At 39.6% G+C, this 27,158-nt stretch overlaps 1 protein-coding gene across 1 annotated transcript in view; it reads left to right on the top strand.

Annotated features, from left to right (window-relative positions):
- Window positions 1-27,158, top strand: part of mtnr1aa (melatonin receptor 1A a) — a 36,337-nt gene that overhangs the window by 973 nt on the left and 8,206 nt on the right. The gene's annotated exons all lie outside the window — the stretch shown is intronic.

Here is a 27,158-nt window from a genome sequence, read left to right as displayed (position 1 = left end):
ACTTTTGAAGCAGATATAATTTCACTGACCGAAACGAAGTACGCGGACAGCTACGCAGGCTCAGATGAGAGTAAAGCGAAGAGAAACATTATAGCAATTATTGGCACAGTCTAAAGCCACGGGGAAAGCCCAGCGCTTGTCCCACCACTATTCAGACTAATGCTTCCCTGGCTATGCCTCTATTGATGTTACTTCAGCCAGGAGATTTAATTTAATAATGATAATGACAACAGAATGTTTAATGTATTTCCAGGTCGATGATAAAACTTGTGCCGTGTGTGTGTTTTTCTGTACGAACCACCTCGCCATGAATTTAATTATGATATGGGCTGTTGATTAAATTGTGCGTCCCCGAGTTTGGACAGCGTTAACACAGCAGTGTTTGTCTTGCCCAGTGAAGGTGGTAAAACGCTCCTAATTTAATAGTCAGAGGACACAGCGCTGCTGAGGAACCCCAAGAGGCTCCTGTCGCGATGAGGTCTGCACACGCACTTACTGGCAGCTTCACATATCATGGCTGTCATCATTTGGAGGCTGTAGTAGAGTGATTTGCTAAATACACTCCTGACATTACCATTTCACTCACCTCAGAAATGTTAGGGTCACAATAGATTTCCATCATGTGGGGAGAGAGCAGTGAGTCCCTCTGAGGAATATTAAACGTTTTCTAGGATGTCCAAGGATATGATTTCCTCTTACTGAGATTCCTGCAAGCTTCCATTGCTTTATGATAATAAGCATTTGATAGAGAACACATTCAATTTTCCAAAAGTCGCCCTGGATTCATACATTTTGATAGAGGCGCTCAAAACACAGCTGTAGTCAAGCTGCCTTGAGACAGAATTTGTCTCTCAAACTGAAAATGTATCTGTGTGATTTTGTAAGTTATTGAATTGCATGTTAAATTGTTGAACACAGTATGGGACAAGAGGAGGGATACATTAAGGAAACTGCATCTTTGAAGTTGTTCCCTTAATTATGGCTAATCACAAGATAGGAGGTCATAAAGCAGCAGAAGTAGGACTTTAATCAAACATGTAGATAACTTTTATCACCTGCATATTCAACACTTCTGTGTCGCATATCGTTGAGCATTACCAGCTAGAATTAACATTTAATTAATCAGCTCATTGCACAATTAAATTTGCCATACTGAATTCCGACCAAACATTCCTGAGTAATGTTTGAGGATCAAAAGAAGCTATGAAAAAAAACTCAGCTTAATTGTGTTTTATAAAACTGTCTGTGAATACTAACAAGTCCCACTTAGACTGATGACATTGTTCCACAAGTTCATGCCTTTGAAGCGTATTTGCTACTTTCCATTCAAGTTGTGGAGATGTGCATGCCTAACTTAAGGCTCTTACAATGTTCTGTTCAGAAAAGCCTTTGGCAAATTCTATGCAAATTGGCAGACGTATTGATTGATATAAAAACTCTTCCATTCATGCTTTCATTACTGTTGGAATGTTTTGATGGCGTATGAGCTGGTACTGTTTGTTTTACTGGCCCTTATCTGTGGGAATTTGATGCCACATATGATTGACTGAAATGCAGCCACAAATTTATCTCCAGTCCAAACTTTCAGGAGTGGGTTTTAACTGCCACATTCTGTGTCCACAAATAATTACATTACCTGGTGTTGAATAGATCGGACCTCCACCGTGGAAAAACAAGTGGGCATAGATATTCTTGGCAAGAACTAAATGCTGTTAGATATTGCACAGCAGATGAACAACAAGGGGATGAATAAAATAATGAAAAATTAAATATACTCAGTGGAGAACCTGGCAGGCGTTGTGGTCACATATTGCAGACAGCAGCAGCACTGCTGTCTCTGCATAGCCAAACCCTCCATCAGTGCACAAAATGGCCAGTGAGCGAGTGAGTGTGAAGCCAAGAACACATGGTGAGTGGTTTCAGCTGCATGGCTGGATACAGAATTAGTGCTGTGAGCTCAGCTCAGTGCCAATAAATCATCTTAAATGTACCTGTTCTGTTGTAGATAAAGGATTTTTTCATTTCATGCTGAAGAAAAAACAAACGATGCCAACAAGGAATAGCCACCACTGACCGTTTTGGCTAGCTGTTTGGCTGAAGTGGCACATTAGCTCATGGAATATAATGTGAGATGGATTTATGTAGCTTTTTTATGATTTTAAGAGAATATCAAACCTGGTAGCCCTGTCTGAGTTCTGACACAATGCCATGCAGTGCCTTTTCATCCTGTAGATTGTGTCGTTTTCTTTTTTGGCACGATTCTCTTAGCTTCACTGCTATGTTTACACCAGAGAGTATGTCAAAGAAGACAATATGCTGATTTGACATGCTGCGAAAAGTGGCAGATGGAAAATCTGAGCAGTCCTTGATGGCCAACATGGCGACCCTGCTAGGTTGGGTGGCAGCAGACTTCATAGGACAGTGAATTAGTGATTGAGAACAAAAGAGACGTGTCATTTGTGCAAGATGTTTGTTAAAATTCTGAAAAGTCTTCTTTGCGATACGCCCTTCTCAGTTTTCTTTGTGCTGATCCCTCTCAAGGCAGAAAACTTTACAGGTTCAACAGCACATGAATTTTAAACATTGGCTTATGTACTGGACGATTCACAGTCTGAAGTGACAGACAAATACTGAGTTCTGCTCTGAGTTGTGCTGATGCCAAATAAGCCAAAGCTGTCTGTTTTTGAGGGTGACATAGAGTGTGACTTGGCTGTGTGCCGGCAGAATGTTATTTCCGATCGTTCATTACACCTCTTGTATCTGGTACAGTATAATTGCTCTCAATGTAATGAATATTTTGAGGCATTAAAGCAGAATTAAGTGGTATTTGAATGTGTCTCCTATTAAAATGAATGTATTAGGTTTCTAAATATCCATTGGCTTTGTTGGGAGATTCTAAATGGAAAATGGCTCAGCGCTGTGGAGCTTAATAAAGAGATGACTGTGAAAATAAAACAAATCCCCTTCTGTAGATGTTGTACACTAGATGTTGACTTCGCAGCATCCTGTTTCATTTTCATCATGAGGGAAGCCATTTGAAAGGATTGTTTTGTGAGAAACGGCAATCCTTTAGGCCAGGCTTTATCAGGGCCGCATGTATCTGTATCAAGAATGCACGTCTGATTAAACTTGGGGGACAACAAGTTTCTTGGGTTAAATTTGTTATGCCGGAACGGAGCTTAAAGTAACAATCTACAAAATCTTCATTAAAATAAATGTCTTGTTATGTCACTTTCTATCACCGAATGAAGTAACCCAATGGTGATGAGCCTATGGCACACTGATTACAACATTTAGATATTTACAGTATTACAAACTGGGTGTTGGTATCCTAGGAAAGTGCTGTATTAAGTTACTGCTAATGCAAACTGAACATTTCCTACTGCCGCAGCTCCACATATAAAAGCATTTAACAGGCAACACATGAGCCGACTTTTATTATGAAGTAGCACAATCAAGACAACAATCTTTCAAACATTTTTTGACAGCGGATCAGTTTGAAAAATTGCCTGGAGTAATGGAACATGAAGGAGCAGCCACAGTGAGCTGTTAGATAAAGGGCTGCAGGCGACAGGCTGCACACCAACTTCTCAGCGAGGTAACCAACTCCTTTCACTCATACCGTGAGCAGCTTAAAGATCAGATCATGGTTGCTCACGGAATGATGGAAAAAGGGCCAATTACTGCCTGACTTCCTTATTAAAACAACAAAATGTTCTTTTGCTGTGACTTACATTATTAAACTGCATTTGCTGTTAGCATCAGTAACTACTGGTGTCGCCAAATCAACCAGGACTGAAATCTTAAAGATGTTCTTAAATGTTAATTTTTATTCATTTAAAAACTATCCTTTAAGGTATCTTTGCTGAGTTGAAATTGGGTGACAAGCTTCTTTTGTTTTTTACTTTTCTTTAATGTTTCACTTGCATTTCAAACACCTGGCAATGTCTATGCCATCCTTCTCTAAACGTTTTAGGGATTCCTCATATTTAGTTCTCAAACAGTGCTCTGGAACCATCTGTGCGACCACAGGCTTGAATAGCTGTGTTTACGACTTATTGTACTCTGTGAAACTGTGTGTTACCTGCATGGCCGAGCACCAGTTCAAAAAATCTTTTATTGTAAAGTCTAGTTGAAGAATTCAGTAACAAAGAGAGCTCACACTGGCAGCCATTGTCAAGCTACACTGCATAATGTATCCTCCGACAGCAGTATCAATATCGGTTGGCTGTATCATGTGTTCCCACCTCTGATGACAGGGCTGCCTCTTTGTGAACCCTGCTGCGCTCCCTTTGGCTCACACTGCTATAGTCTTTCCCACTGCGACTGAGGAACAGGAGTGTTAACGTGCATAAAATCTGTGGCCGGGAACTGTTTTGATTTTGGAAGAGCTTAGTTATTTGATTTATGGAAATTGATTTAATTATTTGCCACGTCATCAAACCTTGTTTTCCAAAGTTTATTTAGCTTTTTAAATTGCAAAATTTTGAACTCCATATTATATCACAAATGTTATTAGTCCTCCTCCACTGAAAAATGTGTTGCTTATTAATTGTTTCTTCACTTGGGTGTTTGAGCCTCACTTTGTAGAGTCACGTATGTGCAGAGTTTGAAGGTTTTCATCTACTGAAGGGGGGTCATTTCTCTGTTCTCACCTTGAAGTTGTGTTCCTTAAGACTTCAGTTCTGGTTGATTGGGTGCCACTTGAAAGCTTTTAATGTGAAGCAATGGCAGTAGGATGTTCTGTTTTTATTAGCAGTAAATTATTACAGCTTCACTTCCAGAGTGAACAGTAAACAGGGAGGTTGGGGTCACAAAACATGCAACTTACAGAAGTGTGCTGTGGAAACTTGAGAACTTCAGTGCATTTACTCTGAGAACGGGCTTTACAGCAACGCAGTGGCGGCTCCTGCCAAATCTCTAAGGGGGGGGGGCAATTGTTGCAATGATGGCTAAGGTGACCAGTTCAATGGTCTAAGTCTGCTATGAGACAAGGATTGTTCCTTAGGCTACATACTGTACAGTATTTGTGAACAGCTACATACTGAAGTTCATTGTCAATGTCTACAATGAATGAACAGTCCTCAGTTAAGATCTTTAGACCTTTGGATGTAAAGGCAACTTCTTTAGCATTAATGAAAAAAGCATGACTCTCACAATCATCTGATTTATCTGTGACAAACCTTTTATTTAGGAACAACAAATCCAGAATAAAGCGCCGTATTTACACATAAACATCAAGGCGTTTAAGGGGAAATATAAAACATGTATTCTATTCTTTCTGGCTTATTTTCTGTGTTGCTTTCCTACTTCTCCTTCTTCTTCTTTTTACTCTCCTCTGACAAGATGCCAGTGGTGGCCACATCATGCTACCTCCTCTTTCTTCAGTTTCTGGCAATAAAAGAAAAAAACAACACATCAAATAATTGTTACTGGTTAAGTGCAGCTAACTTTAAATTGACTCCACCAACATATATAAAACATGGCTTAATAACAATCACATTTAACATAAGCATAAAATTCGGCTTAATAATAACGTTAACTATCAAGATTTTTTAGCCTAGTGGCTAGCGGACTTTTCCTCTCCTCATAGCTTAACAAATTACATGTATTATTTAAACTGTGTCTTACTCACTGCTGGTAAAGTCACTGCATCTCCCGACACCACGGTTGAATTTTCAGCCTGAACATACGTTTTAAAACAGCAGCTTATCGTAGTGAGGCAACAAGCTGGAGGACTGCCGAGTCGTTTTCAGTTGGCAGAAGCGTAGCTCTGCTGCTGGGCGCATGTATTAAACACGTAAGTGTTCGAAAATAACTGCCTTTACATGAAAGTCTATGAGAGAGATCTGGGCGATTTACAACCAGACTGAAATCGCACCAAAAGAGGCGGGACTCCACGGAACACGACTTGACGCTGATTGGACAGCGATATTGAGAGACAAACTGTCTGTCAAAAACAGTCACAGCTAATTAACAGTGCGGTGCGTCGCCCGGTCGCCCTAATGAACAAGCCGCCCCTGCAGCAACGTGGGAGACATATTGTGTTCAACCGTTACATTTTTTAAATGCAAAATATTTGCACGTATATAAATTCATTATAGATTTTTCAGGGAGAAGGGAAAAGATGCAATTTTGAACAAGTAATGGGGCCTTTTTTGTGGGAAAACCATGTGAAACAAATTATTATTTAAAACAGAATATCTTTATATGTCATAAAGAAAACGGAAGCAAGATGGAAGAGGAATAGGGCCATGTGAAAAATTTGAGTTCTGGGTTTAAACTCAGAACTTTAAACTACAAAATACAAATACATTTTTCACATGTGGCCGTAATCCTCCTCTGTATAAAAGAGGTGTGGAGTGGCTCTATAAAGTTTCTCCTTTGTGGGTTAGACAGATTCATCTTTTCTGTAAAGTACAGCAAGAGTTCAAGTCAGGATTAAGTTATGAAAGGGGCCCTCAGTAACTGAAAAAGCCATGGGTGAAAGAGTACGTCTGCTTGCTAAAGTTGACACAAGTTGTACTGTACTGTATCTACTGTATGTTTTTGTCATATTATACTCCTAATAAAATAAACTCAATCTCAGAGCAGTCACATATTTTTATGCTTTTCCTCATGACTGAAATATTGGTTTTGAATCTGATACCATCCTTTGCGTTTATTCTAGAGTTCATTATAATTTGAAGAAAAGGACATGGTAATGCAAACATTAATGTAAAAAAGACAAAGCTTTATTTAAACCCATATTTAGCTGATGGTGTCCTATCATTCCTACTGTTCTCTAACAGATATGCGAAGGCATGGAAGTCATAGCTGCTCACTGGGTGATTGCTGTGATAAGCATCAGAGCGGCACAGTAGGGTGGAGCAGCTTAAAAGTATCAGAACTGAAAGAAAAGGGCTCAGTGGGTGAAAAACATGGTCTAATTGGGGACCTACAACAGCTAGAAGGTCACGGCTTTGCAATTAATTTACAGTTTGCCCAAGCTGAATAAATGAAAATTGAGTGGGAGTGGATAGGGATCTCCTGCTTTTACTCATGAGGCACTTATCCCCCACCTATAGATTAGTTAATGCCCCTCCTGTCAGCCAGGACACAAAAAAAAGGTGTGCCTGCTAGCGTCTCCTGTGGCTGCTTTGCACCTGATAACTTTAAATTAAATGTTTCAGCATTAAATGTTTCTTTCAGTGCTACTGAAACATGTAATGCGTTTTCATTAATTACGCCCGGCTTGCATATCTACTTTGTACAGATTTCCTGTCAGAGGGCTTTTTGGCTCTCTTAAGGATTAAAACATTAAATCACACACAGATCTAATTAGGTAGCAGATATATGCACGGCTGTGGTTCCGCTGCTGGGCATGATGTTATCGTTGTTTGTGTTTCCAACCTTGTCCGGCTTGTTTGCTGCTGCCTTTCACTCAAGGGAGAGAGAGAGAGAGAGAGTACATGATAGTGGAGATAAAGACAAGAAAAGGGAGGCAGCGTATTGGTGCGAGCCTGTCATGCAAAGCAGACATACAGTGAAAGAGACAGCGGCTTATGTTTTTACTCTGAGAAAGATAATGCATCACCATTTCAGTCATGTTAGTTTGTTTCTTCTGCCATTCACCACTGGGTTTATGTTTTTGTAACATTAGTAGAAAATAATCATGGGAAAATTGCTCTGCAGTCTGTTATTCTCTATTTGACTGCACTGTTTCAGTCTTGACAGGTGCCACCTTGTCCTGCTGTGTTAAGGCCTCTTTCCAGGGTCATCTGAGAAAAAAAAACTGACCCAGCAAGAACACATTTGACTTAGTCTACTCTTTTAAAGGTGCCTCAGCTACTAGACGATTTCATGATTTTCTAATATTTGCAGGATTATCTGTACACTCAAAGCCCGCCTGCAGTAATCCATTCTGTATATATGATCTGCATGTAATGGATAATAAGAATGTAGCCTGTGTTTTTCCAGGTTTCTCCTCTGAGAAACCAAACCTTTCTGATTCTTTCTTTTTCTGGTTTACATTCTGCATAGCGTTTCGCGTCTCCCTTGCCAAGTTTTGCGCCTCATCTCAGTCTCCCACCTTCTTTATACTCCGCCCAAGCTTACTCACCCTCACACACGCACACTCGATATTTTTTTTCCTTTTCACTTAAATGTGACCTTCCAGGCTTCATATTCCATGACACCCTGTCTGTTTGCATCACTCTGAACCAACACCCCCACCGTTCTCTAAAGACGTGAAGTTGTCAGACCGCATACCTGTAGAGGAATTCTGCCAATAGCGCTTTGCATCAAGGCAGTCCGGCAATAAGGTGGTTATCACGTGAACCCAGTGGATTCCATATTATATAATGGCCAAGGGGGCAAAATGAATAAAGCTTGTTATTTTGATAAGTGTTAAACAATGACCAGCCTGACATGGCCGAATTTAACAAGAACAGGCGTCTGGCATCTGCTATTCTCCGTCGCAACCCCCTGTGCGTGTTTTCTTTCTCTTGCTCTCATTCTGTCTCCCTCTGTCTCTCTGTCTCTCTCTCACACACACACACAGGAGTGTGTTTTAACTTCAGAATAGAGACATAATGACTCTATAAATACTTATACATACAAGAAAGCATATTTGTAGCCATTTAAGATTCTATCCCTTCCACTCCAGCTGCCTCCCTTCCTCATTTCATGCTTCCCTGTGCTATTTTTAATCATTTACAATATTATACAGTGAAAATTTCTTTCTGCTTGATAGGAGTTTGGGATGACGCACACGGGAAGCTTAAGGCAGTGAGATCAAGTAAAACCTAATGCTCATCCAAGGGGAACTATGCATATCACATGCATACTGTAGAGTGCTTACTGTAGAGCAGCAACTAGTTGATCACACACACATATGCGAGGCGGCAGGAGCTCAGAGGTCGGAGATGCTGGCTGGTGATGAGAAGGGTGCCAGTTTGAATCCCAGTTGAGAGAATCAGAACAGGGAAGCAAAAATGTTAGAGGTGCCCTTGAATGAAGCACTTAGTCCACCGTTGCTACTCATTGGCCAACAGTGGAAGACTGTGGTTGGACTCCGCCGCTTCCAGCTGTGAGTGCGTCAGATTGTATGACTGTTAAAGCAAGGCACTGATGAAAAAAAAGGAGAAATATGCAGGGTCAGTCAAATCTCCTCAAATAGAATTTTGAAAAAAGGACAAACACATAATATTACCTCCTTATCTTCTCAATATCACTGTCCTTTTTGTTATTTTATCATTAATGGGTCTAAAAACAGAGCACGGTTCGCCTAGTGGACTAACAAGCAAACAGCTCAATCAAAAGTCTTCATCACTCTCGTATGTGCCAACGGGAGGATTCAGTTGAATGGCATGTAATGATGATTATACTAGCAGACACATAAATGCCATTTGATTTAGCCCTGTGAACACTGCCCAAATTCAGCCATATCAGACACAGCACTGTTCAGCCTACATCCTCCAGATGACTACCCCATTATAAAAACAATTTTAGTAACTACAAAGCAAAGAAGCGAGACCACAGCATTCTAATAATAATTCTGAGGTTAGAGAGGTGCATGCTGTCTTGAATTAGTAACAAGGTTCCAACAAATTCATGTCTAAAATAGGAAAACAGGTCTTTTGTTTGATGTTTACTCCTAATTCTGGAGCAAATGTGTCAGGATTTGGGGAACATGTGCAAGCTCTGTAAGAAAATGAAAATAGGATGTTTAAATTGTAAGAGAAAGTTTTGTCTGACCACTAAATTCTATGTTTCCTAAGAGATTCATGGTGACACATATTTGTTCCTTCAGTCTGCACAAGACAAGATTCATCCCGAATTTCCTACTGTGAGCTTTTGTGTTATGTAACAACCAGAAGCAAGAAATGTTTTCTGTTCATTTCACTGTGGAGCGGTGTTTATGATTATCAGAATGGGACTCATTAATCAGTCCACAGAAAGTACAAGATGTATGTACAAGAGTAGAGGCTTAAGCAATCTTCAGCAAAATCTTTTTTTTGAAATTTGCTTTATCTTAAAAGAAAATGCTATTTTAAATGCTATTCTATAATGCTATGTTTTCACATTAGAAACTTATTACATCACTGAAGAATTTCTTCTCATTTTCATTTTGTAATTGCTTAAGCTTGCCTTTTGAAATGAAGTAAACTTAACATTGTACAACCCGACTGTTACTGGATTTGTGAGGCTAATACACATATAGAGGTTTGAGGTTTGACCTTTTGGCCGATATATATTTATTTTTTGTGAGGGTATGGTTAATTGAGTTGTGAAAGCTGCTCTAATCAATATTTGTATATTACTAATGGATCAAATGACTGTGGGTAATGTGAAAGGTGTCACTTGCCCCACCACAGTTACACCACATTCTGTCATTCTGTGGGAAACAATGAGCCATGTCATACTGCAACTAATTTTCAGTTGGATTTTATCTGCACAAAATAATCTCCGTGTAGTAGCCTAACCTGGAGCCAGTTTTTATTTTCAGATATGTTTGAGTAAGTTGGTGAACTTGATGTAGTTTCAGACAAAATCAAAGTTATTTAATAGTTTTATTATGGACACCAGGAAGAATAGTCAGTGCTTATGCTGGTGCTAATAGGGATCCAAAGAAAGAAAGAAAGAAGTTTCCATTACAGAAAGTTACAAAAATGTTTGTTTATGCTGTCAATTATAGTTATGAAGAAAGAAAATCGGAATATGGAATTGGCCAAGAAAATTGCAATCGGTTGCATAATTGCACTGTACATGGGGACAAGCTAAAACTGGGCAATAGTATACCGATATATTGGTCATGCTCTGGAGAGGTGCTAAGAAGTGCATGTCTCTCTGCTCAGTACTCCACATATGCAATCCCTATGGTTATGTAATGATTTGTTGTTAGCCGACTGCTAATTCTATCATTAACTGCTTGTGTTGAAAACAGTTACTCATCCATTTAATTCAGTCTAATCACCAATGAAATTCCATTATTAGATCTTTATTATGCAACCAGAGTGCAATCTAGCTTCTCTTTGTGTCTGTTTTGGATCACTTAAGATCATTTAACTCAATATCCACTTTATATAACTGACTCCTTTGTAAAGACTTGTGTCCTTAAGCACCCTTATTGTGGATGTACATGAGTGTCGGTGACTACTGCACTTAAAAGTAAACAGTGATGTAAAAATGCTGTTTCAACAGCCTTTTTCTGATAACATAGATAGTCAAACTTAGCAGTGCAGAGGTGTGCAGTAATTGTCAAGAGGAAGATTATGACACATTCTACGTGGCCTGTCATGTTTGTTAAGTAATTAGTTGAGTCCTATGTGTCCCTTTTAATGAGCATGAGCTTAGTGTGTGAGATTTTCTCATCACAGTACGCTTCCGTTTAATGACCCATAAACATGCTCCCAGTGATTATTGTCTAAATGAGTGTATTTTGTCGCACTTTCAGACACATTCACTTGGGTTCATTCCAGCGTTCTTTGGGTGCCGTCCAAAAGCAATAGGGAATTATGCAGTAGGAAGTTAGATGTTCATGCTCCTCAGTGCTCAGTGAATGTGAGAATATGAGAATTAATTCACGTGGCATGTAATATTATGAAGATATGTGATGTGTTTAATGGAAAATATTGCACTGTGATAAAAGTGTTGATATGAGGAGAATATCATTGCTGCATGGTGACATTTATTAAACCGCTCTTTGCTGACTCTGCTGCCACAGTCGACCTAATATCTTATAAAATCCCATTTTAACTAGAGGCGCTATGTGTGATTCAATCCCAGATTATTTTTGTTTTGCTGAGGTTGCTATTCACTGACTAGATATGGCAAGTTGAACGGAAGTTAAGTGGTCACAGCAAAATAGTCGGTGACAATAAATCACAAATAAGATGACATAGAATAGTATAACACAAATGTACAGGGATATGCACCTAATCTCCACCAACAACACTATGCAGATGGCACATCTTATTGTCACAGTGTCACCCTCTATATATGCTCTGAGCTCTAATGAGAGAATGGTGTTTTTATTTATAGTAATGCACAATGAAGGCACGTTATCATAGGCGGAAATCGTGCGGGGGTGTGTAAGTAATACAACAATACAAACGCAAACACGCAAACAGGGCAATAAAAGTGCATTTTAAGTTCAGAAACATTTTGAGTCCCCGCTCCCTTGCCTCACAGTGGTTTGGTCCACGGCCTGCTTTCATTCTTTATCTAACAGGAGTCCGGTGGGGAACTGCAGTAATGTTAAGTATGCTGGCAGGGCTGTTTTATTCACTTTAAACATCGAATGAACTGATTATTTAGTCTTTAATACAGATGCTGAGTCATTAATAAATTAATCATGACAAAAAATTATGATAACGGATTTTATTTTATTTTTTTAATGAGCCCACCATGTAGCTTGTATAATAGCTCGTTTGATAGTAAGTCACCTTCTACAGCTAGAGCGCACTGATTGATCCACTGGGGACTGAAATAGGTTGGTTTTCAGCTTAATCAGCAATGACCAGTGACCAAGGCCGAGCAGTGTCAAATATCCAATTTTCTGCTGGTCACATTGAACGTTACAAACACACAGACAGTAACCTTGTGTCACAGCTACACACACACACACACACACACACACACACACACACACTAAAACACGTCTTAGGTGTGTTGAAGTTCACAGCAGAGTTCACTATTTGGGCTACATGTGCAGAGAAACACACAGAAAGAGACGCGTTCTTGTATCACGTTAGAAGATAACGATGGATATTGTGAAGCATGGACCAGGTAAAGCAACAATGAACAGTGCTGTTAGTGGCGATGTTTTTCATACCACAGTGGTCTCGATCGATAATTAACAACAAGCCTCCTCCATGCGAGGAAAAAATACAAAACACGAGTTGTCTTCAAAAACTGCTGACAAATAGCCTAAAGTCAAAGCAGACGGGTACAGGCAGAGGGGGAGAGAGAGAGAGAGACAGGTGTAGGTGTGTGCATGTGTGTCTGATGGGAAAAGCATGGTGAGCAGGGACCTGTACCAGAAGTGAGTTCAACATACCCAGGATATCTTTTAGTTACCTGGCTTAACTAACCTAACAGTCGGGATAAGCGGTACCACGAAGCTGGTTAACTGGGAAACTCAACCCAGGGTTTCCCAATCCAGCCGTGAGCGCGTTCACATAAAAGAGGCGGTGTTACCATCAGATGACCAATCACAGACATGAACAAGTCCACTGGCATCAGAACGTCATATTTTACAAATGAAGAGCAAACTGCAGCACTATAGATATAGGCTACAACATAGTCTAAGTAACACAGCTGCAGCTGACACATGCAGGGAGACAGAAAATCGCTGACCGTGTGAATGCCTAAATGAACAGTCCACGTGTGCTGTGTGTCAACGTTTCCACATTAAAAGACTCGGGCACTGAATAGGCCTAAGTTGTCTTCAACCTCACTTTAAAAAACTTCTCGTCCTTCAAAAATGAGATTAATTTATTTAACACACTCAAAAGTGTTCCAAACATTGTTCTAAATTAACTTCATAAAGCAATTAAACTAAAAATCCATTCATGCTATAAAATGTGCTCAAATAGGCTAGTGGTTGAAAGACTGAATCTCAACATTAAGGCTACTGAAACTCACCTCATTACCTGTGCCCACATTGCAAAAGGTGGGGTGCAACATGACCAGTCTCTGTAGTAGGCCTATAAGCATGAGTGTACTGGGACTGAAATTCAGCCCCAAAAGGGCGCTCGCATAAATATTTTTTGGAGTTATTTTAACACGTATTAATGTTTTTGTTGTACAAAGTGAATAAGATTATGCTGAAGACCTTCAAGAAACTTCAGGATGACACCTGTCTCTTCAGTTTGTATAAGCAATTGGCAGCTCTGCACTGAACAAGACCAGGGATCTCATTTGTATAGAAACCTCACTAAAAGTGTACGTCCACCCAAAAGCCAAAAAATACTCCATGCTACCAATACTACCATGCGTACGCACACTTGTAAGCAAGTACCCTTTATAAATCACAATCAACTTGAAATGTGGCGCATGTGAGGGAGCTCCATGTCCGACCCTTCAAACGCCCATAGTTGCCTATAAATGGTTAGTGAAACGCCCCTCATTAATATTAATACGTACTGACTGCATGAAGAAAAGGAGGCAAATTCTGACAGAGAAGCTACAAAAACGAGATTTAACTCAGTGTGACACTCATGTTCCTTTTAGTGAAGCTGAAGCATGTTTTTTGGTGGGTAAAAAATGCACTTTCATGCAACACTTGTGCACTGGAGGAAAGGGGGCACCGGAGCTCCACCCCTTTATAACCGATCTGCAGAAAGGGGCATCCCTCTTGCATAGTGACGTCACTGACCGGAGGGGGACACACACACGCAAGACGGGATGACCCAGGTACTAATTTGGATCCCCCCCGTTTGAAAAGAGAGTAAACCAAATGCATTCCACCTGTGTTTGAACATGTATTTAGGCTACACAAACACTCCACTCACCAAACAAGGCTGGCGATGAGTTAAAAGAAATAGCCTGTGACTTGTAAATTACAATAAAATAGTGTTATTTTTCCATAATGTGTTTTTACAAGCAGCACATCACATCCACACACTGGCGCACAGCATTTGGCTCGATAAGGAAATGAACATGTGATAACAATACATGAAACTATTCACTCGTATTTGCTCGACTGACACATTGAAAACAGCATCAATTTAAATATAATTTGTCCTCCTGTTTTACCTTATTTTTGTGAATAAATTTCAATGCATGCAAGTAGGTCTATTAATTAATATGATTCCTGATTAAACTGTCCACATACAGAAGGTATCTTATCTTCTCAATAATCAACTAACTGTTTGGCCAAAAAAAAATCTTATTTTGTTCCAAACCCAGAGATATTCATATATAGAAATATATACATTATTACATATTTGAGACAGTCAATCATCTCAAATGTTTGGCATTTCTTCTTGATTAATGACTTATATGATTAATTGAGAAGTCATTGGTAGATATGAACCAGTAAATACTGATCAGACAGATGCTGCCCAGTAGCTTCATAAAGCAAGTTGGTCAAATCAAACTGGCAACCATACTACGAGATCATCATAATTATGACTGGAATAGTGAGTGGAGTGTGAGGCAAGCTGTTAAGTTGGTGTTTTCACAACAACATAAAGTGATCCCCAGTTTTGGGGTCAAGGTTATGTTAAAAATTTGATGACCAATTTTTTAACATAACCTTGATTTGATGAGATTTGATGTAAGTGGAGACTTCGGTTACATCAAAGGCTTACATTAGAACAGATTTGGCCATGAACTGCTATGGAGAGATGCATAGTTGGCATAATGCTTTCAGGGAGATTGTGATGATGTTGCCAGAGGATGTGGACATCTTTCCTTCTGAGGGTGAAAAGAGAGCTGTGCATCAAATTATTGTGAATGCAGAATATTAGAATATGTCCACCCCTTATTTTGTAATTCAATAAGATTTCAGAAAGGGAGGCAGCAGATGCTGTCAACGTTCTGTGCAGAGGCTCAAATACAGTATCATCAGATCCAAAATGAGTAATTGATCATCCATTCATCATCTGTGTCCATTAATTCCACATAAGCTAAATCATCCTGTCAAGAGTCCAAATGATTGCCCTGCGCTGCAATTTTAGGCGTGTGCATGTGTGTGTGTGTGTGTGTGTGTGTGTGTGTGTGTGTGTGTGTGTGTGTGTGTGTGTGGGTGTGCCTGTCCCTGTTGGAACCAATTTCAGATTCAGATTGAGGACATTTTTGCAAAATGAGGTCATTTTGACCGACCCTCACTTCTTCCCAATCGAGGTTAGACTAATATAATAAGAATAAGAAGTGGATTTAGGTTAATTTTGGTGAACGGTTGAGGTTAGACATTTAGGGACTTGTATGTGTTTGTTGCCTTGCATACACACATATCCCTCAGTGGTGAATGTATGTGTTAATTTCTGTATGTGACAGGCTTTTTAAATATGTATTTCATCTATTGCTTAACTTGCAGGAATTGATTTTTTGGCCACTTAGGGGTAGCGCAAACAAGTGTCATTTGGAGATATCACTTTTGGTCTCTGGGAACTTCTGGGGGGTATTTATTATATGTCCAGATGCTGTACAAACAAAGCAATTATTTGTTTTATTGAAAAAATTGTTATATAATTATTTTATAATGCTGAACGCTGAATTTGGTTTGCTTATTTATTTCCCCAAATCCTTTAGCTTTAGCTCCCCCTGCAGACAACAACAAACACAGAGAAAAAGTCAGATGCACCAGGGTCCATTTGTTCCATGCCTGAAAAACAAAGAATCTAATACAAATATTGTATTATGCCTGAGGTCTCGTGATAGCTTTGGTTGTGTTTGTGTCCTCCTTTCTACCACCAGCTTGGTGATATCATTGTTACAGAAGATTATGTCTATTTGAGAGTAGTCACAGACTGGAAGAGAGAGTATGACAAGTGTGGGTGATTGAGGTCTGTCTTCCAGCTGCTCTGTGTGTTTAGACATTATGCTTATTTTTCTGTGTATTTACTGTCTGCTAATGAAGGTTCTTTCCACACGCAGATACAGTTTCTATGTGCATATGATTGTGTGACTACACACACACACACACACACACACACACACACAAACATGTTTAAGTGAACTTTTGATCTTGTCATCATAATTAAGATGGAAATGGCTGCACAGCGTGATGCGAGGTTGAGGGACACATGAATGTGGAAAACATAGCAATGCAAAAAATCCTAGTGGATTAGTGACGTTCTGGTGGCTCTCTATGTGACTGAAGCAGAGCTGTTACATGCAGTAAATAGGAAATTAGAGACTGTGTCCAAAGCTTATGCTCAGAGTGACACTCAGAACAAATTGGTAAGATAAGCCGTTAACCACAGCAATAAAGTACGGCTCATCTGTTCAAAGCCCTCAGATTTATGATATGTAAGTCTGAAAACACAGTAAAAAGATGGCATTCAAAAAATGCAATAAGAATCCCAACTATGGTATAAGGAGATTACAGTGAGCTCTTTCAGGTCAATTGAGGTCAGACAGGATGTTGGAAATAACTGCTGCACAAATGAATCATGTATAATAAAGCTCAACAGATGCAAAAGCTGTGGTCTGACCTCAATCTTCCATGGGAAAAGCAACAATATATCAAAACATACAAAATGTCTCATGCATATAATTCTGATGACAGCAGAGATATGTACCATGGATATTAATTGTCACTTAAATTGCACTGTGAACTTGAAAGAAATTGTTCACTTCATGTATAAAAAGTTGGATGTTGATCAGAATAAAAGTATCTACAGGCTGGGCAGGGCAGCTGTTGTAGTAACCTCTTTAATCACCTTAAAATGTTTCGCTTTGAGGTGATTATAGAGGTTGTCAGCGAGCACGAGGAATGTTTGAGAATGAACTCTGGCTCTCACACAAGTAGCTCTAGTACTATTGTAAATGCAGATGTCACTACCTGTGTTGTCTTTTTGGCCACTAGGGGGCAGATAGTAAAAGCTGTGTGATCACAACATTAGGTGCGTATGACTTCATGCAGTGCTGCCCTGCGCTGACTTGACGTGATGCATGCTGGACTTAAAATAAGGCATGCTGGTTAGAAATTGTGTCCGACTTTCGCCGGCGCTGCAAAACGTCACCATGTCACATGACATTAAAACCTTGCGGGAGCAAGGCGGCTGCATCTCAGCTCACAGTAAGCTGACGCAGGTAGAATGTGTCCGACTTGACGGCACCGTTTTTATTCCCCGCCCCTGCAGTCACCTGCAGCTCACGTTAGACTGTTGTCAAAAGTCAGCACCTATGGACGTATTATCACCTTTTGAGGTTGTTGTGGTGAACCTCCAATTCAAAACCCAGGAGACATGAAGAGTGTTGTTTGTGTCCACCTGATGGTTGGTAGTCTAATATTCACTCTCCTTAAAACTCTGTTTTGATCTCCATCAGCTCTTGAGGAACTATCTGGCTCTTTAACTGCCAAATGTTTTACTATGTTCACCAGCTAGTCACTAACTTTCTCTAGCGTACTGCTTTTGAAAATGGGATTGATGGGAAGTGTGAGAGTGAACCAAAACAGAAAAGTTGCTAGCTCAAGGAACCAAAACAATTAGCTGAAAGACATTAAAACACTCCATAGAGCTAAAGGAAAATGCAGGTTATGGTGATAAACGCAGAGCCACCCTGACAGGTCATCACACGTCAACTACTGTATATAGAAACATGGTGCCCATCCAAGCTGTGGTGACAGATGGCTTTGAGGTACCGGTGAAAACACAGGATTCATGGTTTCTAATACCAAGCTGCAAACATTTCACCCAAAACAAGATCCTGAAATTGTACAGCAGCTGTTGAGAGAAAGTGGAGCGAACAGCACAGCAACACACACACACACACACACACACACACACACACACTCGGCATCAGCTGTGTAGTGTGACAAGCTCTGAACTTCCACCATGTATGAGACTGCCTCCACAATCACTGCAATGTATATTAATAGTTAACTGAAAATAACATGAACTCATAAGTATTTAGCAAAGTCTAGTACTGTATTTAAATTACATTTAAATTATCAGGGGATATATGGTGATATATTGTATAATATTACTCTAATATACAAGATATATGTTGAGGTCATTCACCAGCACTGTATGTGGCCAGCTACCCCGCAGTAGTGTTTTCCATTATGTGGCCAAGTTCACTGTCAGTTCAGGAAGTAATGTGAGGTTCAGACAGCACAGTGAATAATAAGGGTGTGTAGGTCAGGGAGGTTGATGGGTGTTCATAAGCTGTACAAACATTTGGCCTTTGATGTCATTGCAGCTTCACTTACGGTCTCTTACCAGTAGTTAATTTAATCGTGGCAACCATTTTTACCCAATTCAGAAAGCAATTACTGGAGCCTCCCCTGCTGCTTAAAGTTTCATCTTCGTTTTATTTCAAATTAACCAAAATGTTTCCTTTCATGTCCTCTCAAAAGCGCAAAACATAACTGAAAGATGACATTCTTTCACTTCAACATGCAGTGCAAAAATTGGCCTTAGATAAAATGACTCAAACCATTTCCCAACTAGTGGTATGTATTGATTTGGTAGCTACTCAAGCCACAAATGGTTCATTCTTTGGTTATTTCGTTTCAAAAACAAATCAGAAAAAACAATGTTTGTTTCTGTTTTAAAACAGATAAACAAAAAACAAAAACAAACATCTGTTTTTGTTTTTCTGTTTTAAAAACAAAACGGAAAAACAAAGCAGCTGCCTTTTGTTCCATCTGTGACCGGTGTTGTATCCCTACTGGTTTTCAAACTTTTTATACATGAAGTGAACTGGCTGCTGTACACGTACGCCTGTTGTTTGCAACAGCTGTGGTCTGTGTCGGGCTTCATCCAACCAGAGGGAATGATCACAGACCCTCTGCAGTGCACCAGATCGCTCCCGTGACCTCCTCTCCCTTGCCCTGTACGGTCCAGCACCCCGCTCCCTAACCGGTAGACCTACTATGGGTTGTGTTGCCAGTGGTCGTTCCCTCTTGCTGGATGAAGTCCAATGCTCCTAATTTTACGCATAGCCTAATCCATGAGTTACTGCAGCTGGAGGCTCTCTGCAGCGCCGCGCAACTTTCTAAATTCTTCCATCTCACGAAGAAAATAAAGGTCAGGTCAAAAAAGTGTAGAGAGGCCGAATGAAAATTAACCAAACCTTTGAATCTGTGTATGATTTGTTAATATACAGCTCACCGATTTAATTAATAACAGTTCATATTTGTTCACATTTTGTACCACTGGATGTACTGACAACTATCACAGAATTAATTTGATACTGAAGAAATCTTAAAAAACTAAGGATTCTAAGGAAACTTCTGAGGCGTTTCTGTTCCTGTCCCAGTTGCTAGTGAGTTACAAACTGAACGGTGAGCCTCCTGTTTTTCTAACTAAAAACTCACCTATGTTGATGTTCAAGCTCATCTAAATTACATTTAAACAAGCACCTCCAAGTCTGCTGCAGGTTTATCAAGTGTAACACACAAACCTACACTAATTGGACACATCATATATCAAAATCTCTTTTTGCGTTTTGGTTTTAAAATGGAAAAAACAAAAATGTGTTTTTTCCGATTCGTTTTTTTTTCCGATTCAGTTTTGAAACGAAATAATCAAAGAACGGTTATACACGGATTCTACTGAAACTTTCATTTCATTCATAATTTCTGTGAGCACTAGACTAAAAGACATGTACTGCATTTAAATTAAGATTAAACCATTTAAAATCTACAAGTACATGTAATGTATGTGTAAATAATGTTCTCTTTCTTAAAATTACATTTTTTAACCAGAAACATTCTGGATTTCACTGTAGCTTAGCTTGGATTTGTACTGTAAAATAACCTCAGTAACCTTGAAGCATGATTAGTGTGCTCATTTCATAATGAGTGGCAGTAACTCCTCATTAAATACTTACATCCCAGGGACCTAAATGACATAAATGGGATGAATCCAATCTTCTGACAGGATCAGGCTGCTTGGTAATTGCAAATGGGAATCCAAGCCACCCTGTAATTGTGTGTGTGTGTGTGTGTGTGTGTGTGTGTGTGTGTGATGACGACTCTTTGAAGTGTGAGTGCTTGTTTGTCATTGTTAAATGTGGCACTTGATTTTTTACACTTTCCTCTTTTGACAAAACATTTATTAATTTCAGTCACAATTTGATCATTTGAATATTGATTTTAGTCTCCTTGTACTGGAATAAAATTGTATAGGCTAATAACTTTTGTGTTAGTGCTGGTTTATCACAGTGTGATGTACACATGTATGTCCATGGTTGATTACAGTGGAAGTAAAACACTTTGTTAAAGCATACTCCCAAATATATTGGGAACTACCGTTAAACTTTAATTAATAGCCGAGTCCCAAATAGCCGCCTACCTCCTTTACAGGCCTAGTGTGGGAACACATTTTGACAAATAAACGCCTGCCTTAATTAAACGCCTGGTCTGTTTTTTATAGAAGTTCTTTGGATGTATAAAACCTCTTAAACCCCGCAGGGTCGCCCGCTTTAGCTGCTTCTAAGCTGCTTAGATTGTTAATACAAATATTAATGTTTAAACGCATGATCAATGTGTCAGTATGGACATGCTGAACATCCTTAGATCAGTTAGATTCTCCTGCCTTCAAAATAAAAGCGCATCATGAATGAAGTGTATTTGATATTATTTGATAATTTTTACATAACTATTACTCTGTCTGAAATAAATAAACTGTTTCATAGTAGTTTCAGTTTTGTGCAAAAAGAATAGCCTGTCCCATATGGACGCCTGTCACAAATGAAGGCAGGGTCAATTCAGTGATTTTAGTAAAAAAAAGCCCGGGCTATTATTCAGTTCAAGTTTCAAGTTTTACGGTATATTAGTTTAAAGAAATCGGCCAAATCAGTGGATCACTCCAGGGGCGAAAATAAATGCCCACATTTTTTGCGTCAAATTAAATTTTGGTCCACTTTAACACTCCGATTTGCGCTGTTGACTTAGCAAGTGGTCTAATAATGCTGACCTCTGAGGTCACTAGCATGCTAGCATGTTCCCTTGCTAGCCTCTTAGCAGTTAGCTAACCAGCTACTGCAGACTCTAGCACCATCTGTTTCATCAAAATATGCTGATGAATTTTGCTGTATCACTTTCTGGTACGACGGGCCTTAAAGCAACATTATGCTGTGTATTTATCTTTTGTTTTATGGCACCAAGTTGACTCTTCAGTAAGTAAGCTATAAGAAAAACATATAAAAAAAGTATAAAATGAACAATGTAAGATTTTCCAAGCGGGAAGCTACTGGTCAGAGAGCTGAGGCGAAGGTGGAAGTCCCTTAAACCTGCATTCTATTGAACAGCCAGCAGGGGGTGAGTCTTCTGGTTGCAAAAAGAAGTCTGGTTCTGGACCCTATGTCTCACCTGATTTATTATTAAAGTAAACACTTTCCTAATGAGTTTATAGTCTTAATCGCTAGTTTCATGTCTTCTTCAATACAACATGTTTATTTAGTAAATTATGGTCTCATTTAGAGGAAAATAGACAACAAAGCAGAGTATGCTTCAGGGCATGATTATCTATGATTGAAAAGTCGTAACCTGTGGGGACCTGTCAATCAAGCTAGAGTGACTCGTACCCACGGCACTGTGTAAAAAAAACAGGAGTTGGCTGTTTACTTTCTCTGATGAGTACATTTAGTTTTAAGACTGTTGTTCGCTAGACAAAATTGTCAGCCCTGTTAAAATGACAGTTAACATGAATTACAGATGCACCTAACTAAGCAAGCTAGCTAGCTCCACACATGGCTGTTAACTCCACCGTCTCGTCCAAATATGGTCGCACCCAGTTGGTATTACATGCATATAGCTTGGTATTCTCAATATGGATATCATGGGAGAGGCTGCGAAGAGACAGAAGAAGACATCGGAGGAAGTGAGGAAGAGAAGAACAGAGAGTGATGAGCAAGCTGCCAGACAAGAGTAAATATCAGATTGGTTTTTACTAGTTGAGCTAACATATCTAAAGGACAGATGCTGGATAGATGCTGGCCTTTGTGTGGGACTAGTAAGTAATATTGTTATGTCTTGTTTGATGTTTGGCTGCATTAGCAAAGTTGGCGACCTGCTAGTTTTTGATCGTAATGTAATCATGACAAATGCACGTGTACAATTGTCCTTATTTCTGACAGCGGTGAATTACACTGAAACGGTAAGGGTGCCAAATCGCAGATAAAAAACCCTCACATAATGTTGCTTTAAGGCTACCCCAGTCAGCGTCTTTGCTGTTAACTGCCACTACGGTAACACAATGTTACTGACACCTTAACTGACATAACATTTGTTCAGCTTTGTCACAGCTTTTAGTTACAAGCTGTTAATTATAATTAATTACATAATTTATTGCTGTTCCCTTTCAAAAAGGTGCTAACCTGTGAACAGCACTCTCAATGGCCATAAGCACCAGATCAGATGTTTGTAGCAAAAGTGTGTCAGACTTCAGTTTATCATTTCGGCTATCAAATGTGGCTCCATGTAATACTCCCAACTAGGAGAAGAATCAACACCCTCCATGTGACCATCTGCAGACAGTACATCTGTTCATGTATACAGTAGCCCTCTGTCTCCAGAGCTGTGTGGACGTGAGAGAGACCAGAAAGAGAGAGAGAAGCATTGGTCATCATAACACTGTACTCAAATCTATTCCGTGTGTCCTGGTTGAACTTTAAGACTATCTCCCCCTATCTGGGTCAACTCATCAGCCACCTGGCACGCTCTGCACTGGTCTGCTTTTCAGACAGCTACTCTACTACTCAGACTGGAATCACCTGTTGAACAGAATGAGGGAGAGTGAAATGGTACTTTTTTGTGAGTACATGTAGAGCAGGTGGGGTAAGAACAGAGTAGATAATTTGTCTGCATTGTGTTAAAACGTGCTGTACTTCCATTTTGGTCTTTGTATGTTTGAATGGATTTTTTACACAAGAAACAAACTTAATTCACACACAACTGCTAGCCTTTTTTGTGTTGGTTGTTATGGTGTGTGCACATTTGTATGTTTTTATGTTTAAAGGTCCATTTTGCAACAGTGATGCTTTTAGAATTTGGTTTTGAGAAATAGTGCTCTTTGGGGATTTGTGAAGAAAACATGCTTTCAAAGCTAGGTTTCACAAAACACAAAAGTGACACTGTAAATTGTGTTGGTTTTTTTTGTGTAAAGATAATAAGTCGGCCTAAAATAAAAATACAAAAAAGGATTAACTGCAACATGGTCAGCTAACACCAGTAGGGATGATAAGTTTTCAAAAAATTCAAGTCTGAACAAATTAGACCTTAAAACAGTTAATTTGTTAGAATTAATTAAAACACCTTTAGCCTAATCCTTAACTGCCTTGTCAAATTAATGTTGTTATAATTATTCTTCTGCAGCCTCACTTGAGTGACAAGCTACTGTTACTGAAAGGCAGCTGCATTTTACAGCAAACAGCTACTCACCTGCAGGCATTGCCCTACTTTATGTCCTTTGTCTGTAATCTTGGATGGTAGAAAGAAGACAGAATATCTTACCTTGCATAGAACTCATACAAATGGTGTTTAGTTTTTCTCTATAACAGATGCTGTAGCAAAGCCACACTGAGTGTGCCTCACTGGGGAGCAGCTGGAGTACTGTAAATCTTAGTAGCACCAGCAGCTACAAGAGCTGTGGCCACATGGTTCACCCAACCCACAGCTCCTCAGGGGATCTAAAAGTACAGTATTCCCCACACAGTAGCCTGATGTTCATCAAAATCAGTGTGATGGAAAGATAAATGATTGTACCTCTGTGACTAAAGCTAACAATACTGGTGTTTCACAGATATTTGGGTTGCACATATAATTAATTTTCATTCCTGGACTGACAAACAGGTTATTTTTTTATATCCTGTTTTGCCACTAGTTCATGACACATGAAGACTGTGTAATCAGATTGACAACATGACATTGGACAACGTGTCTAGGGGGCTTTATCTGGAAGACGTGACTGGACCTGTCAGGCTGTGTCAGGCCACCAGCTGTGGGGGCCTGGCTGACATCCAGTGTGACACCACCCGTGGTGTTTTGTCATCTCTGCTCCCTGACCGGAGAAAGTAAGTGTGGCGGACAGGTATTTTCACAACACATGATCCTCAAAATTGCAGTGGTGGCTGTAAGAAAGAGGCCCAGCAATTTGAGATTGAGACTGGTTATTTAGGGTTTTTTAGGTTTAATGAGGTGGACCAGTTAGGTGGTATACTTCACTGTATCTGAGACGACGTTAAAATGTTACTCAAGCTGCGTCCCAGTGCTAACACCCACAGAGTGAAAGAGAGTGCACTAGTGTTTCACAATGTGTGCTGGACAAAGAATGTTGTGTGCAAAAGTCAAAGTAACTCAAAGGAATCGCCTACCCTCTGATAAAGGAATTACACGGAAGCACACAGTGATAAACATTCTCATTCTTGAGTCAGAAAATATCCGTGAATTAAAACACAGCCCACAGAAAATGCATTGTGTTGTCTTGGTCATAAGCATTTTATTTACTGCCGCTGTTTGTGCGTTATTAAAACTTGATTCTGACATTTACATAATCTCCGGGCTACTTGCGCCAAGCTGCTTTATTAAAACAGCCATGGTGCTTGATGCGAGCTAGAATCAAGTTGGCAATGCATAATGCTGCCTCCACTCTGCTGTTTTTGGTCCCTAGCAGTGAGGGCACTTGAGGTCAGTTTGTAAATCCCTTCTTTCCTTTGTCACACCAGGGTAGGAATAAAACACTTCTACCTAAATCCACGTCAAAAGTGCATCCTTTTTCATTATTCTGTCAGAAGCTGCAAACAGATTCTCTGTACAAGAACCGAGAAGGCTATTGACATTTTGTCTTTCACTGTACTGTACGTTTGGTATGTTTTTGAAAGCTTCAGTAAGAGAAGTGACGAGATTAAAACTGCAGTCCCATCCTACACGCCTGTTACTGGCTTCATTCAAAAACATATCCCCAAATCCAGTAGTAACCCAGGGACACAATCACTCTGTTTCTTCACAGGGCTGCCGCCTTCTCTCACTCTTTCCGTTTTTTCTTCCTTCCCTTTGTCTCCCTTTCTGTGTTTCTCTTTCTCTTTGGATTTTTATTAAAGCAGTTCAAGCAAAGTTCCAACATCACAGTTTTTTTGTGTGTGCATTTTGTCACATTTCTGTGTGCACACCCAGGAGCTGCCACCCTAGTTCTGCTGGACGGAGTGCCATGATAATCCGATTTTTTCCCCCCTTCCCTGTCATAGCGGTAGCTGGGAGATATTTTGAGTGAATTCCACAAGACTTCACTAAATGCCCACAACACACAGTCACAGACACTCTCAAAAAACACATATCGGCTTATTCATCAAGGACTCAAGACTTTCAAATTTGTTGGCACAGTTACTGATCGCTGAATCATGTATGAGCAGTAAGCAGCTCAGTAATGAAGAAATTCACAAGAAGAATGATTTCTTAGAAGCAAAGAAAATGTGCAGAAAGGCAAATCCGTTAGGGTTCTGTTTTAATAGCAAAGACCAACACAAATTTATATTTTGTATAAATATATAAATAAAGATTATTACAAAGTACTGGGTCATGGTGGCAAGGTCACCGAATGTGTATCCAAAAACAAAGGTGTTCCAACTAGGTGGAATATAAGTCGGATGGGTAATGTAAGCCATTATTATCCTCTCAGTCACTCACATTCTTTGTGTCATACCATTTAAACAGCGTGTGTCAGTCACAGTGATGCATATTGAAAAAAATCTCACCATATGGAGATAAACAGAAAAGACGTGTTTCAGAGTGGCAAGATGCAAATATGTAACATCACAAATAAACCTAAATATAAAGCTGATTTTAAGTTTGTGGGGACATTTTTTTAGATTCAAAGGTTGAGTATGTTTTACATTTTAGTTTATTGTCTTTAATATTTCTTTGGTTGATCTGTGTGCCAGGGTTTTGTTTTACAACACAGTAATCCACATAAAAACTATCATGCTCAATTGCTGACTCTGCTGTGGGCTACAATGAAAATTAGCATAATAAAAGAGGAAGGGGGAGCGGATGGGACCAGAATAAGAAAGGAGAGCATTAACCAGGAAAATAACAGGTTATACATTTTGACCTGAGACTGAGGTTGTGATAAAAATTAATCAGGTATCCAACTATTTCTGTAATAGTAAATGGACAGTATTATACAATGTACTTGTATAGTGCCATTCTAGTCTTGCGACCACTCACTGGCTTTACACTACATTTCAAATATAATACAATGATGGCAGAGGCTACCATGGTCATCAGTAACCACGCTCTCATATTTGGGCTTCAGTATCTCGACCAATGACACTTTGACATGCAGATTGGAGGAGCTGGGGATCGAAACACTAATATTCTGATCAGTGGGCAACCTGCTCTGCCTCCTTAGCCATAGCCACCCTGCCATAGTCTTTGGACTGTCATGAAAATAAAGCCGGATGTTTATAATTGAAATGGACTGTATAACATGACATATGCATTTGACTATACATGTAGCTTCGTTATAATCAGAATTCACAAAATTACTTGACAT

This window comes from Micropterus dolomieu, linkage group LG04, assembly GCF_021292245.1.
Source record: "Micropterus dolomieu isolate WLL.071019.BEF.003 ecotype Adirondacks linkage group LG04, ASM2129224v1, whole genome shotgun sequence".
Taxonomy (NCBI): Eukaryota; Metazoa; Chordata; class Actinopteri; order Centrarchiformes; family Centrarchidae; genus Micropterus; species Micropterus dolomieu.
The sequence above is the reverse complement of the archived record's forward strand: the minus strand, read 5'-3'. Positions and strand labels throughout refer to the sequence as shown.